The sequence below is a fragment of the Desmodus rotundus genome, chromosome 12, assembly GCF_022682495.2.
Source record: "Desmodus rotundus isolate HL8 chromosome 12, HLdesRot8A.1, whole genome shotgun sequence".
Taxonomy (NCBI): Eukaryota; Metazoa; Chordata; class Mammalia; order Chiroptera; family Phyllostomidae; genus Desmodus; species Desmodus rotundus.
In genome coordinates this window covers 22,094,641-22,111,048 of record NC_071398.1, presented here as the reverse complement: position 1 = coordinate 22,111,048, position 16,408 = coordinate 22,094,641, and positions in this window count along the sequence as shown.

Below are 16,408 nucleotides of genomic sequence, written 5' to 3'. Positions count from 1 at the left end.
AACTTCACCTTGTTGGTTGATAGATATTTTTCTATTCCTAATAGATAGGAGTATATACCTATATTGTGTGAATAACTGACAGTGCTTCCTTTCATCCTTTTAGATAGTTCTTTCACTTATTTGGAGTAGCGTTCTCACATGCATATGCTGATTAGTACTCTGCTGAATATTCAAGGAGAGCCATCTGCTGATCTTTGGGGTGCCAGCTGCAGCTCTTTCCAAAATGCTGCCCTGCATACGTGGTCTACAGACTCGACGAACTGCCTTGCTCTCCCTAGACACTCAGCTCAGTTCCCCAACTCGGCAGCTTCCACATTTCGTGTGGGTTCCCCTCGCCACCCACACAGCAGACCTTGTCAGAGAAGCAAGCTGGGGCAATCATAGTCCTAGCTTCAGTCCTTTCCCATCCCTCAGGGGTCCCTGTCTTTTACTGCTTGATGTACCATGTCTTGAAAATAATTTTTCATATATTGTATCTCTTTTCATTTGTTGGTTTATTTCAGGTGGGAAGGTAAGTCTTGTTAATCTGTCTTGTCTGGAAGTGGAAGACAGGCTTCTCAATATCTTATTTTAATTGTATCAGTGAGCCTTTGAAATAGTTAACCCTCCCCACACACACAGGGGAGGAAGGCGAGGTTCAGACGAGTCACATAACTTGTCTAAGCTCACACAGCTCGTGAATGGTACAGCCCAGGCTTTATGCTAGGTCTGTCTCTTGGAAATACTTGTTCATACTGTATCCTGTGCTCTGCACTCTCATCGCTTAAAATGCCCTGGGGTAGGAGGAGAGGGGTTGGCCCTGGAGTAAGACCACAGAACGCTCTCTGGAACTCTGTAGGCCAGTTTCCTGTTCCCATAGGGAGTGAAAATTAAGTCAGGGTGGGAAGTTGAACATGTGGTCCAGACGCAGGGACCACACCAGGAGCACTCATTTTTTTTTTCTTCCTCATAGCAAAGGACCTTCGAGCTCAGTGGGTCTCAAAGTTGAAAAACAAACAAATGAACTCGATTAGGGAGTTTGGGAGAACAATACAATTCAGAAAATAAAGCAAAGATTGAAAATTAATATGCTAAATTTTTCCCTGTGATTTTGGCATGTAGCCCTAATGAGAATGATTAATATCTAGGTATAAATTCTTCAACATAGAGAATTTCATACTCTGAGTGAATGTGTACAATTATTTGTTTTTCTTCCAATACTCCCCTCTCTCCTGTGGATGTGCCTGCTCCGTTCAGTGTGGGGCCCCCGAGACTCGGCCGGGCACTGCATGCAGACCCGGTCAATCATGAGAACCACGTTTTCCTCACCATGGCCACTGGCCCGGCTTTCAGGGACCTGACCCGTGCCAGGCTGTTCCAAGTTCTTCCCCAGGACTTTGTTCATCTAGGGCTGAAAGAAAAGGGGTTTTGTCTTTCGGGACACAGAACTGGAAGGTATGAATCAGAGTGATCGTGGGAGCCATCTACCAGAACATGCAAAGAAGAGCTGTGTGCAGTAGGAGAGGATGCGACAAGACACGAGAGAAACACAGCTAAGAGTTCGAGTGCGGTGGGGATGAGGGCGATGCCTTGGCAAAAAGCAGATTGTGAGTTTGGTCATTCATAGTTTCTAGACCCTGTAGTGCCGGGAGCCAATACTTGGGCTTCCCAGTTGTATGATCCCATAAATCAAATCCCATTTTATGTTTGAATCAGTTTGAGTTGGGTTTCTGTTACTTACAACCAAAAACCATCCTGGTAAATAGAGAGAGGAAATCATTTGTCCAACAGAAGACCCTGAATCAGTAGCGGGGCTGGGCTAAGAATTCTACTCATTCTGTTTCAAACAGGATTTGAATGTAGTTGCTCAGTTAAGCAAAGGCCGCCCCTTGCACAAAGACCCCTAAACATTTTCATTATCATTGGCACATGCTTGTCCATCAAAGCTGAGGGCCAGGAGCATTCTAAGGGTATTATATGACCTTCCACACGCTGTGAGGAAGAGCTTTTGAAGGCGAGGGAATGGAGGCGTGGAGAGTTAAGCACCTCAGGTCCCAAACTGGTTAGTGTTGGCTCCAGGACTTGCCAACGAAGGCGGCCTGGCTTCCCAGCCCTGCTCTGGCCACTGTCCTGTCTCGCCCCTGTGCTTGCCCCCAGGAGGTGACCTTTGACCAGTCACTGATGGCGCGGTATGAATTTTCCTTCTGTATCAGGCACTTTCACCTGGATTTCTCCCTGAAGGATGAAGGAACAGATGGGAGAGAGAGAAACAGGATGTCGTCTCCTATAAAGCTGTCTCCCCAGCTGTCTTTATCCTAACGGCTCCTCATCTGGTGTTTGCAGCAGCGAAGAGAGTGCCGTGAAGATGGTTGAGAGCGAATCCTGGCACACGAGGGACTGTCCTTTACATCAGTTTCCAAAAAGATCCACTGTCTCATGTCGGGTGCCGTTCTAGCAGCACTCAGGTGCAACCCCTGCTGAGCCGGCGAGTCTGAAACGAGCCAGTGTGCTTTTCCTTCAGTGGCACCAAAGCACTCGAGAGCACTTACAGAATGAGAAAAGAAAATCCCGACGGGGAAAAAATGGGGCCGGTGCCATCTTTGCTGAAACCTTCCATGTTTCGGTGACATGCTTGTCACTCTACGTGGACAGAGGCCTGTTTGGGCAAATGAGACCAGGAAGCAATTTTTCTTACAGTGATTTTTTTGCTGTTGTTAAAAAGTGGGCCTTCAACTATCAGTGGGACCAGATCTAGTAAACAAAATGACACAGACACCTCTGGCATTTGCTTCGATGGCTTTTGGCTTTTATCAGCAGCAGGCTGCCGGGGAGTTTCGCTGGGCGGACTGAAGGGAGCTCAGTGGGGGCTGCATGTTCAGACAGGGAGGGGCTGGGAAGCAGTCAGAGGAGAAGGCCCACCCTGGGCTGGGCTGTGGGAACTGTAAACACAGGGGAGACTCCCATGTCCTAGGGAGGAAGAGACCATCAGTGAGCTCTTTGGAAAGACGGAACTGCCAGGCCTCCAGGGGCTTTGGGGCTGCTGTCGTCTCATCCCCGAAGTCATTGTCACACATGTCTTTCTTACATCCCAGATGGCCTCTGCCTCGGAGTTGGAGAGCTGAGGCTCCTCTGGTCCCAGGTGGCCAATACCTACAGGCCACAGTGCCCAGGAAGAAAGGACATTTGGACCCAAGAATATTGCCCCAGACCTTGTGGGGCAGCTTCACGCAGCAGACGGCATCCAGGGAGCTCTGCCCCTCACCAGCCCTGACAGTTTGGGTGAATTCCATTACCTCTGTGAGCCCCAGTGGTTTCTTTGAAAAGCAAGTCATTGCAGCCTGAAGAAACCTCAGAGATTACCTAATTAAAATAAGCTGTGATTCTCAAAGCAAAGAGAATAGCCACGAGGCCATTGTTCTAGTGCACGTAGAGCTCTCAGGAGATTCAAAATTCCCCGTGCCCTCTAGCCTCAGGTTGGAAGTAAAGCGGCAAAAAGTAGGTTACAGAGAAACATTGGAATCCCTTAGGACACATTTAGTGAGCCCGGTGTACCAATATTTCTTCAATATTTGTCTTTAAGCCAACTCACTTTTTCTCCATATAGAAATACTTAAAAAGGACTCCTTCTGTCCTTTGCCACAATAAGAATTTCTAAACATTGTATTATTTTCACTGTATTTTTAAAATTACCATCTAATTAGGTACTTTTGCCTGCCAAAGGTTCTAGCCTCAGGCTTGTTCTCTGCTTAATGCTTCCTAATCCTTCTTTTTAACAGAGGTATTAAAGACCTACTCATTCTGAGCCAAAACACTTCCCCTTGATGGAACCAACAAGTGAGAAAGTGAGTCCCTTTCAATTAGGTTCCCTCCATGAGATTTCATTGTCATTTTGTTTGTGCACCTCTGAAAGCCATCTCCAGGACCGGCAGTGGGCTGGTTGGCTGTGCCTGTGCGCCCGAATGGGGGTGTAGACTCTCCATGGATGACAGGAAGCGCAGTGGAACAGTTTAATCCTTGGTGGGCTGAGATCAGCCCCGCCGTTAGGGAGAGACGTCCTGCACTGTGCTTTTTATCACTGTTTGCTTTGGTGCAAGCTTTATACCGGCCTTCCATAAAAATAAATTATTCTTCAGCAGCCCCAGTCCTGTCCAAAGCTTCTTGGGCAGCGACAAATAGAAGCCTCAGCAAGTCGCACCAGGCATTGTTACAAACCACCCCTCTAACGGCTCTGGGAAGTCAACCCTCTCGAGAACTGGCGAGGTGAATGTTCCTACCCAGCTGCTGAAGGGAGGTTCTCCCTGCCCCCACAAAACCTCTGCAAGCAAGTCCATGGAGGTCAGGAGCTAGGCCTGCAGTAAAATTTAAAGACAGAGATTTGGTAGAAAATCCCTGTTTTTCTTTTTTTAAATAGCAAATTTTAATAGTGAGATGGTGGGCACTTGAGAAGGGGGATACTGTTTAACTGCCTTGATGGGACAGGAAATGCTGCTGACAGTCACTGAACTTCATATAAACGGCGACTCAAGGACCAGGTCCAGGAATGTGGCTGCTACCCCAGCCCAGCGGCTGCCCAGCTGATCAAAGATCTTAGGGCCTACGACGTGGGGTGGGGGCCCTGTGATGGGGGTCTGTGGTCCTCGGTGAGCCACACAGGTGTTTCATTTGTTTTATCAGGGGAAACGGTGGTGGCGGTGGTAGCAGCAGTAAGAATAGTTTCGTTAACCACCTGAATTCAGGAGCGATTTTACTCATCATCGGATTTAGTCTACCGATTCCGCTTTTGCGAAAAAGACCCTGAAGCTCAAAGAGGTTAAGATGCCCACCCACACTTGCAGACTAAGATTGCCCACACTTGGAGTCTTATTGGGAAGGGAGCTTCCTCTTCAGAGTCAGACTTGCTTCTTTGTGGTTCCTGAAGTCTTCGGCTCCTATCATCCCTCAGGACAACGCTGCTGTCCATCCCTTGGAATGCCCTTCTCTCTCTGTCATATAGGCTCCGGTTCTGTGGGAACTCTAAACGGAGCATTTTCACCACAGAAATGGTATGTTTAGAAGACATTTATATCCTCCCTAAATGAGTGTGTGCGTTCATGCAAACACACAATTCTGAGACTATGTATGTTCAGAGAAAAAGGATTTTACTAGTCTCCTCAATGGAAATTGGAATAAATTATATGGGGCATTTTTCTGCCCACAGTAATTCAAAGAAATACATGCTATTTTGAAGAAGATTTGGAGCTTTAAAAAACCATAGCTTTGCTGGAGAATGCCCATTGAGGATGGAAAAAGAAAGCTCACTCTAATTTGACGATTTCATGAGGGAGTTTGGTGTTATATATGAAGTTAAACTGCTGTAATTGGTCATGATTTCCTCGAAGAGTTAGGATCCTCTGGCTACACTTACTACTTCCACCCTGCAACACGTTTTTATTGAGCACCTACTACGCCACGTGCGGTACTAGAGACACCAGGGTGAAGGGGTGTTAGGGGAAAATCCAAGCTTTCAGAGGGAGCGAACCCTAGTCTGTGGCTAGGGAGATGGCTGCCTGAAACACGTGCTTTGTAAGCTTGCTTCCAAGGAAGAACATATGCAGGCTCAGAAGTTCCCAATGCACGAAAATTATATTAACATACCTCCAAACTCATATCGATAATAAAATCCATGTAGGAGGAAAGCAAGCTTCTTAAATACATTATAACCACTGATAAAAGTCTAATCTGGGAGATTAAGAGTGGTACTATAAATCGTATATTCACTTAATTTTTTCCCTTTCTGGGGTAACATAACAACATTTGCCATTTTACCTATTTTTAAGTGTGCAATTCAGTGGCATTAATTGCATCCCCAGGGCTGTGCAACCATGACCACGATTTATAAAATATTTTCCATCACCCGAAAAGAAACTGTAACTATTAAGCAATAACTCACTATTCTCCCTTTCCCTGTGGCCTGGTCACCTCTAAGCTATTTTCTGTCTCTATAAATCTGCCTATTGTCGATATTTCACACAAATGGATTCATGTAATATCTGGCCTTTTCATGGACATGATGTTTTCAAGGCCAGTTTACATTGTAGCATGTATCAGGCAGCCGTTCCTTTTTACGGCTGCATAGCATTCCATTGTGCAGAGGTAACACTTCTGTTTATCCATTGACCTGCTGGTGGACAGTTGGGTTCTCTTCACATGTTGGCTATTGTGAATAATGCTGCAATGAACATTGATGAACACGCAGTTTCTGTTTGAGTCTGTTTTCAGTTCTTTTGAGTATGTGACTGACAGTGGAATTACTGGAACTGAATTCTCTGTTTAGCTTTTTGAGGAACCATCACGCTGTTCTCTACAGTGGCTGCAGAATTTCACATCCCATAGCAGTGAATGCAGGTTCCAGTTTCTCTATGCCCTCACAACCCTTGTTATCCTTTCAGTTTTTGATTACAGTCACCCTCGTGGACAGGATGCGGGATCTCTTGGTTGTTGATTTGTGTCCCCCGAATTGTTATGTTGAGCATCTCTCCGTGTGCTCACTAGCCATCTGTACATCATCTTTTTTTTTTAATTTTTATTGTTATTCAATTACAGCTGTATGCCCTTTCTCCCCATCCCTCCACCCCACCCCAGCTGAACCCACCTCCCTCCCCCACCTCCACCCTCCCCCTTGATTTTGTCTGTGTGTCCTTTATACTAGTTCCTGTAATCCCCTCTTCCCACTGTCCCCACCCCACTCCCCTCTGGCTATTGTTAGATTGTTCTTAACTTCAATGTCTCTGGTTATATTTTGTTTGCTTTTTTCTTTTGTTGCTTATGTTCCAGTTAAAGGTGAGATCATATGGTATTTGTCCCTCACCACCTGGCTTATTTCACTTAGCATAATGCTCTCCAGTTCCATCCATGTACATCATCTTTTGAGAAATGTTTCTTCTACTATTTTGCCCATGTTTCAATGGGATCATTAGATGTTTTTGATGTTGAGTTTTAGAATTCCTTTTTACATTCTGCATATTAAACCTTTGTTAGATTTCTGGTTTGCAGATTTCCCCCACTTTAGAGATTATCCTCCCACTTTCTTAATAATGTTCTTTGGTGTAAGAAAGTTTTAATCTTGATGAAGTCCAGTTTACTTGTTTGTTGCTGGTGTGGCATGAGCTTCAGGAGTCTGTATTAGTTTGCTCAGGCTGCTGTAACAAATACCTCTGGCTTCCTCTGAGGCCTCTCGTTTGCACTTATAGATGGCTTGCCTCTTGCTGCCTCTTCACCTGCTCTTTTCTCTGCTCATGTGCATCTCTGGTGTCTCTTTGTGTGTCCAAATTTTCTCTTCTTGTAAGGACGCCGGTCATACTGGATTCGGGCCCACCTTGGGCGATCCTGTGTAGCCTTAATGACCCCTTTAGAGACTCTGTCTCGAAATAGAGTTACACCTGGAGGGCTGGCGGTTAGGGAGGACACAGCTGATTCCATAACACCATCATATCTAAGAATTCATTGCCAAATCCCACGTGTTTTATTTTGCTTTTAACAAATACTGACTGGCTTCTTATCCTAGGGCAGCCAATGTGCCGGGCACTACCTGATATAAGAAAAGGCTCCTGCCCACGTGAAGCTTATTTCTTGTTAAAAGAGACAGAAAATACACCAATTAGATAGTATTTGATAGTGACAAATTCTATGATATAAGAATAAAATGAGTGTAAAATTTTAAAAATTAAGTTCCAGAATAGAATAGAAGAGAGGGTGCGTGGCGAAGAGAGAGGCAACTTAAATCGAATGATCAGGGAAGCCCTCTCTGAGGAGTTGATATTTCAGCTGACACCTGAGTAGTTAGAAAGGACCAGCTATTTAAAGATCTAGGAGAAATTTCAAACTTATTGCATAGGAAACACGCACTGGAATCCAGCCCACTTGCTCATAGTGGCAGAGTCAAGGTTAGCACCCAGGTCTCCCTACTTCCTTTTGCAACAAATCATATTAGACATTTCAAGGTTAATCAGTCAAGTTGAACTGCTGAATAGTTTATTACTAGTGGGAAAAAGGTAAAGGGTATAAGAAAAGGGGGATGTGACTTATATTTATTTATGCATCAAATTGATGGAATCTTTGGCAGCCATGGGGGGCAATCACATGACATATCTGTTTGGCCAGTATTTGACAAGCTGCCCTGAGATGTAGGTTCCCGGAATCACTTAAGATCGATAAACAACGTTCCTCGCTGGGCAAGGTGGCAGGCTCCCTGAGCAGCGATCCCAGACAGGAATGCAATGTGCACATTCCGTCCTCCAGCCCTAGGGCTGGCCCCAGTGGGGCTTCTGGGTGGCCGGAGAGGCAAGACGAAGCAAGAGACGAAGCAAGAGCTTGGTCTTTGGTGGACACACCCGAGGAGCATTGAAATGACATGACGGATAGACTTCCACAGTCCCTAGAGGTGGATGGCACGGCACAGTGGTGGCTCAGTGTACACATCACATTCCTCTCTCACAGGACCGCGAGGAACCGTGCCCCGTTCACAGAGCCCTTCTGGCCCCAGACCAAACCCTTCTCCTGGGGAAAGCACCACCCAAAAAGCCACACACCGCAAACACACTGCGCGCTCCCACACACCACTCCCAAAGTGTCGCCTGTCTCAGCACGGTCACAGCTTTTACAAAACAAAAGCAGAAGACCCTTCTTTGGGGAGAGGCTTTATTTCCCATTCCCTAGAAACCAGCCTCCTTTGGCAGTCTCCTCTAACTTGAGCAGCAGAGGAATTGTCTCTTTGGGGCTTCGATAGGTCTTAATCGTCATGAGCTCCAGCACCCCTTCAGGCCCCGAGGACGGAGTTCTGAATTCCAGGTCCATTTTCTCCTGCTTTTTCCCATCGCATTTTGGGCACTCAGGGCATCATCCATAGTCTGCCTCCTACTGCTGGGTTTTCTCTTTCTCTTTTCTCCCCTTTATTACACTTCATCAATTACTCGTTTCTGAAATGGAAGTGTCGCGCTCACTCATGGTTGCTTGCACCACAGCAACGACCGTGCTGGGCACGAACGTGTCCTCAGTAGTTTTTGTGACAGGTAAAATGCAGTGACTTTTGAGAGCTGTTCCATTTCTTGCATGTGTCTTTCAAAGTTGAGAGCTGTCTTTGCTGGGTTCCGAGCTGAGCTGAAGTTCACATCACAGGCAGCCCTCTGATAAATGTGCCAGGAGGGAACGGTAGAAGCAGTGATGTTGCCATATCACAAAATCTAGCTGCAGTATTTTAAAAGGGGACAAACAAAACTAAATAGTGCAATTTTCTTTTCAGTTTACTACAAGGGAAATTAATACAACAAATGTCACAATTCATGTACTGTCTAAATATCTACAAGCCACAAACATAAGGCTTGATGGGATAAATACAAAGGAGAAGGCTCTCTATTAGAATAGAACACCTGAAAAATTAACAGTGTACATAACACAAGTGTACTTTTAAAGGACACATTGTAGCACTATCCATTATTTTAAACAGAAGTGGTAATATACATTAAGAGGAATGAAAGTACCCATTCACTTTGACCCAGTTCTCTGTCTCAGGGGAATTAATACCAAGGAAAGTACTCAACGAGATAAACAGCAAGACATTACTACTATAGACAAGATTCTTTTCATATTTATACAAAAATTAAATTGAACAATTATATACTTATTAGACTTCCAGTGTTCTAAGCTCTACATTATAGTCCAGGAAGTTGGTATATTAACTTTGCTTGAATGTTACCACTACAATATGTAACAACATAAACAAGAATATATTTTGATACTAGTTTTAAAATGCAAATGTAAAAGCATAGGTCAAACATAAAATACACATGCATATATACAAAAGCTGATTTTTTAAAATTATTGGACTGAAGTAGCTCTATTCAAGAAATGTAAAGGGTTTTTAAAAAATCTTCATAAACTAATTTTCTCAATTCAGGAGATAAGCTGAAACGGTGCAGGAGGAAGAGCTCCGACTCGTTTGACAGAAGCGTGAGGTGCTGTTCACAGGGTGCCCGTCCGCCTCCTGTGCTGGCCTGACAAGGAGCTGCGGAGCTGCGTGGCTTGTCTTCTAAGAGCGAACAAGAGATCAAATAAATGTTTGAAAAGCGGAAACTTTCTTAGATGGGAAAGAAGATAGTGATCACACACTTAAAAGCAGATAGCTTCCTTCAGGGCTTGTGAAAACAATTCTAGGATCTGAAGACTCATTAGCATAATTTTCTGTGATGTCTGAATTTTATTTAGAGAATAGCAAAGATGCCATTAGGTTAGAAATACCCAAATGTGCTAAATTGAGGGCTATCTATTTAAGTCACTTCCATAAGCCAAAGAAGTGATGTCATCTTTTTAAAGAAAAATAATCTTCTCTTAAAGAGCCTAATTAACGACAATTATTAAATTGATGAGCATTTCCTGCTGTATGTTGATATTAATATGGTTTGTGTTTTTGTGCCAAAATAACTCCACATACTGTATTGATGGTTTACTACGAGGCTGGCGGATCAGGGACAAAAGCATCCTGGTTGCAGAGGAACATTGGACCAAGTTTCCCTGATGGTTGTGTGTGCAGGATTATGACGTGGGAACTGGACGGGAGAGCTGCTGAACGCGATCACAGATGACTGAGGAGGCTGATTAATGACTTCGTGTCAGCTTGGTGGGAGGTCTGCAGCAGAGTGACATGGGGATCACTCCCTGGCCCTGTCTCCTTTGTCATTTTTTATCAGCTACTCGGGTTGAAAGTATGCTTGTCACACTTTCAGCTGCCACAAAGTGGGGAGGGATGGCTAATAGCACAGACGACAGAACCGAGAGACACAGTGAAATCGACAGGCAGGAACGGTGGACTTGAACATTAGAAAATGGGGTGCATTCAGGAGAGAAGGAGGTCTTAAACTTTGGGGGCTAACAGTAAAGTCAGTAAATTCATAATGGGAGACGTGAGTCTTGATGAGAAAGCAGGGAGAAGAGGTCTGGCTGTTTTCATCCACTTCCAAGGCAAATATGGACCTTTGGAACAATGAGGACATTTAAGTTTAAAAATCAGTGTTCATGTCATGGAGTCTGACAGTTGTCCCGTCCTGTTCATCAGAGTAATTTTGGGGTATCATGTCTGCATGGGAGCCCGGGTTCATCAAAAAGCTGGAGAGAAATCAGACAGAGGCCAACAAAACAATGAGATGGGAAAGATAACTGGTGGGCACTAGACTCTTACTCTGTGCCTGGTACTGTGGGTGCTGGGATCTCTGCCTCTCTCTGTCTCTATCTCCATCTCTCTCTGTGTCTCCCTGTCTCTCTCTCTGTCTCTCTCTGTGTCTCTTTCTGTGTGTCTCTCTCTCTCTAAATATATATATGTAAAATTTTCCCCCAAAGCCCTATGACATGGGTAGTGTGTTCACCAATTTATAAATGAGATTGAGACTCAAAATTTAAGGAAGTTGTTTAAAGATTAATGACTAGCAAAAGGCCAAACTGAGGTCTGAGTTCAGGGTTCAGGACTCACCTGTCTAACCCTAAAGTACCTTCTCCTCCAGAGACTCCATCCATAAGTGTTGATGACACAGGCATCTCCATATATTTCAGGCACTGGCATATGGAAGAGGGAACAGATTTAATCACGAGGGTTCCCAGAGGCAAGAACGAAGGCATTTGCTGCCAATGCATAAAGCAACCAATTTCTGCTTAAATTAAGGAAGAAACTGTAGTTAGAATTATCCAACAGCACAAAGATCTACCCACATAAATCCTGAATTTCCTTTTGCTGAAGCATTTAAGCAGAGAATCAGTCGCCTATCACAGATGTGTGGGAAGGATTCCTTGCTCTGTGTATGAGAAAGAGACTGAGCTCCAAGACCCACGCCATCCTTCCAACACTAAAAATTCTGAATCTAAAAGCCAAGCCCACAAGAAATTCAAGTCTATTCAGAAAGGGCCAATTTGCCAACTTCTCTGCTTCCATACTTTTGGGTTCCCACTGTTTAATCCCATGTACATTCCAGATTTTCAGAGTTTAGTTTCCAGCTCCACAACTTGCAAACCCTGTGACCGTAGATCAGTTACCTGACCCCTCCGGCATCATTTTTCCCACGTGCAAACTGGGGGCAATCACAATGCCTTCTTCAAACAGTTGTGCAAATATCAACGAGGCATGCACTTAAAAAAATACAAGCCACCATGCCCAGATCATAGCAAAATATCAATAAATGTTCATGCTTGATAGCAATAACATTGTGACCATAGTTAGGATAAAAAGAGTGACTTACTTTATTTTTTTTAATGCTTCCAGCTTATCACAGCACTTATTATAAGGAGGCTTTTCTGTGACTCTACTGCGCAGCTTCCCGTAGAATCAAGTCAGCCCCGGCCGCGTGCCCGCCTTTCTGGGCAAGGCTCAGGGTGCAGGTCAAGGACCGAGAACCCCTTCCACGGGCACCTTTTGTCTATTGCTACTTTTATTCTCAAATACCTTTTTAATCGCTAACATGTATACGTGAGGCATGTTGATTTCAACACATCCGACTAGTTGGGGAATAGGTAAAATACAAAATGGGATTTCGCGATCACGCCATGTACAAACCCTCACCCCTAACACACACCTTCGCACTTTTCCAAAGGGAGGGCTTGGCTGAGATGTGTATCCTTCCAGATTTTTCTTTCCTGTCCAATGTCCAACCACAAAGAGTTCCCACTGCAGTATTTCTTTTACATCCTCATCGATCACATGAAGTGGTACCCCTTTTACCTCTGATGGCTGCAAAGACCAGAGCAGGAGGGGGACATTCCACTGCAGGAAGGAAGTAGCTGTGAGGGTTGGAACTCTGCTCCAAACCTGTTGAGCCTCATCCTGGCTCCAGCTGCCTTGGGTTATTTAAACCAGCCTCCTGGCTTATGGCACAAAGAGCCATGAGAACGATTATGAAATCAAAATTGAATTCATTAGTATTTGCTTTGAAGCTTCTGCATTGCAGAGAGAACTAATTTATAAAACTCTGTAAAGAAATAGATAACCAAAACCTTTCCCATCCAAGAATGTGTCATAATTATTTTCTTTAACATATAAGACAAAGCAATAACACTCAAATTTTTAAGAGGCAATTTAGACACTTTGATATTTTATGTTTGGAACGAAACATGATTTGATATAGCCTCAATTTCTAGCTAGTTTAGTCTTTTCCTACCACGAGCTTGCAAGAGGGGTTCGAAAAGCTACAATTCTGGGGAAGAAAATGTGTGTCTTCCCCCATAACACTTCCCATTTTTTAGGAGTTGTTTACTTAATAATCAGAATCAGACATTTTTTTGCAGGCTTGGCAAGTGACGACCCGTTCTGAATCCATGCTGATTTGCTTAATTGGACCACAGAGGAGACATTGAAGCAGAAATGACTCGATGTTTCCCTTTTTTGAAGCTGAACATTGGCTTGGCTGCATTTTTCTGCCTGTGTACGTGAGACCACAATGTTATATGTTCTGAAATCCACGGTGGAATTTAGAACATCGCACATCTTATTTGGTGATACCTGCTCTTCCTGGCGGATAACTTTTTGAATTTTAAATTCAGAGCTCATTGTTCATAAATGTTCCAATGCTGGGTGACATGTCTATGACAGGTCCTTGGTGTGGTCAGGGAGCCCTTCCATATGGCACGGGATGACATGTGGTCAGGTTCTGGAGACCGGAGTTTCCCCGGCAACCGAGTCGTGCCCTATGGGGATTCCTTGGGAAGTTGAAAAAAGATGTTGGAGATGAGAGGTCTGGAGCCACCGTGTCTCCAAGCCATTGTTTGCTTTCTTTTGTCTTCTTCCCGCATTCCCCATCATTCTAACCGGGGTCTCCACCACTGGGTGCATTCCACTGCCGGCGCGCCGGAAGATTCTTGGGGGCACACAGAATCAAAAAACATTAGAGCTTAATGTTTGAAACTATTACTACATTCACCTTGGATAAAATCATTTTACAGTTTGTAAACTGAATCAAGTTACACAAAACTAAGTAAATAGTTCAGGGGGTACACAGATTTAACAAATGGAAGGAAGGCAGGAGGGAAGGAAGGAAGGGCGGGAAGGAAGGAAGGAAGGAAGGAAGGAAGGAAGGAAGGAAGGAAGGAAGGAAGGAAGGAAGGAAGGAAGGAAAGGGAGATTATGAGGATGGTATAGAAACAATTGGACTTGGTTTCCAAAGTTTCTACCATTTTAGTTTTTCTATTTATATCATTTTTAAATTTCTTTAACAATGATAACGATACCTAACACTGTATTTTCCTTCAAATTCACAAAATTTTCATATATATCTACCTAACTATATGATCTGTCTTGATTATTTTTTTCCACCAAGGAGGTGGAATTTTTATTCATTGGCTATAGAGAGAGGCAGACCTGTGAAGCTGCCTCCTGGTTCATGCTGAGAGCATGGACAAGCCAGATAAGCCTTGAACTGCAGAGTACTAGTTCAGTACATATGTGATCAAATGCACAGCGATAAGGCATGAGAAGATTGTTCCATAATTAGACTGATGTGCGTTCTAGCTTTGGCAAGGAAAACAGCATCCACAGAGCCGGGGTTCTCAAACCTGAGTGATGATCACAATCGCCGGGAAAGCTCGTTAAAGCCAAGTGTGGGGTCCTCACCTGCAGAGTTTCTGACTCAGGTGTGGGTGTGTCACAGTTGCATTTTTAATGAGTTTCCTGGTGACACTGATGCTGCTAGGGGCCAGGCCTCGAGAACCACAGTGCTGGCCCATCATATTTTTGGAAGACAGTTCTCGCATCCGTGTGCTCCAAACATTTTCGAGAAATCGCCCCTTCTCCACTTACTGCACTAGGCACAGCCTTGGATGCTACAGAAGACAGACAAGTTTGCTCTTTTGTAGACCTGGGCGAAGCTTCCAGATTTTAACAGCTGTGCCTGGCAATGCTCAGGGATTCAATTTCCAGCAGAGATTTGCTTACTAGCAGGTCTCTCCTGATCCTCAACAGGGACAAGTGCCTGCAACTGAAAGTAAAATGGGGAGGGAGGATGGGGAGGCTTAGGTTTCAAACGTCTTTCACTGAGGAATTAGTTTTAAAGAGACACATAACAATAAAGCATGAACCGAGTCCAGACACCGTCATTCACAGCGAGCTTACCCTCTGAGGCTGGCCCCACGCCAGCCTGGAGCCAGGTGCCTCTCTTGGATGTGAGTCAAGTGCCCTGCGGCCACCTACAGAGCACGCAGGTAGGATCCTGAATGCCTCTCACCCCCCTCTGTCCTGCTTGATGACTATTTCAGGTCCCACCAGAGGTTTGGCAACACACGCTCGCCCCTCACACCACTTATACCACCCTGGGGAGGATGGGCAGGACCCTCAGGAGGAGAATGACTATGGAGAAGAGCTGCCTTCTTGGCTTAGAGCTCACCTCAGAGAGGTGTTGTGTACACACGATTACAGTGTGTGTCGCTTGTTATCCCAGGCCTAGTGGCTATAGAAAGAAACAGGAGGGCCAACAACCAAAGCTGAGACACAGGTTTTAATATGAAACAAAACAAAATAATAGGACTTTGGAGGGGAGGTAAGGGTGGATTGGGAGCAGGTCAGCTGTACACAGAGAGGGGCAGGTCCAACATGTCCTGCAAGCAGGTGAGCTCACCTGCAAACTGATGCTCGAGTGCAACTCAGAGGCAGGCAGACGACAGCTGTTTGTCCAAGGAGTGTGTGTTTGAGTACGTGTGTGTCTAGCTGAATTGAAGGCAGAGGATTTGTACGTGTTTTATTAAACACTGAAAAGTACCCAGGGTGGTGGTCACGAGGAAGGGCCTCGCACACCTTCGTCTGCAGGGAGGGGCACGGACCGAGCGCCCAGCTGCCCTGCGCTGGGCCTCCCTGCTGCACTTCCAAGCCTGCACTTCTGGTGGGCAGCTTGCTCCTAGCCAGTGAGTGTGCATAGCAGTGATACTAAGGCAGGCCCAATCCTAGGAGACATGGGACTCCTCGGAGAGCTGTCATTTAGGCCTCTTCACTGGCCTTCTGGAACATTCCTTATACTACGTGGAAGTTTGAGATGCTTGCACCCAACCATCCTCCCTTGTCTCCTTCACCTAGGGTCGGACCCACATTGTGGTCTGATGGGTTTCCTGGCCTTCTTGGCTCCTCTCGATTCTCCTCTCAGACAGACCCCTAAGTCTCTTACACACTTACTCCTTCTCAGAGGATCCTGGTAAGAAAGGAGAGCACAGAGAAGGGTCATCAACCCATTTCGGAGGGGTTGGGATAGTTTGAAAGGCTTCCATGGAGAAATCCAATTACAGCCAGTTGGACTGACCTTTATAAATAGACCCATTAGGTCCATGTGAACTGGTGATGAGAAGATATGCGTTTATATATTTAGAAATAGACAAAAACAACAATGTTTTTTGCTTAAGCCTAAACTGATTAAATGTATCTGCCGTCTGAGGGAAA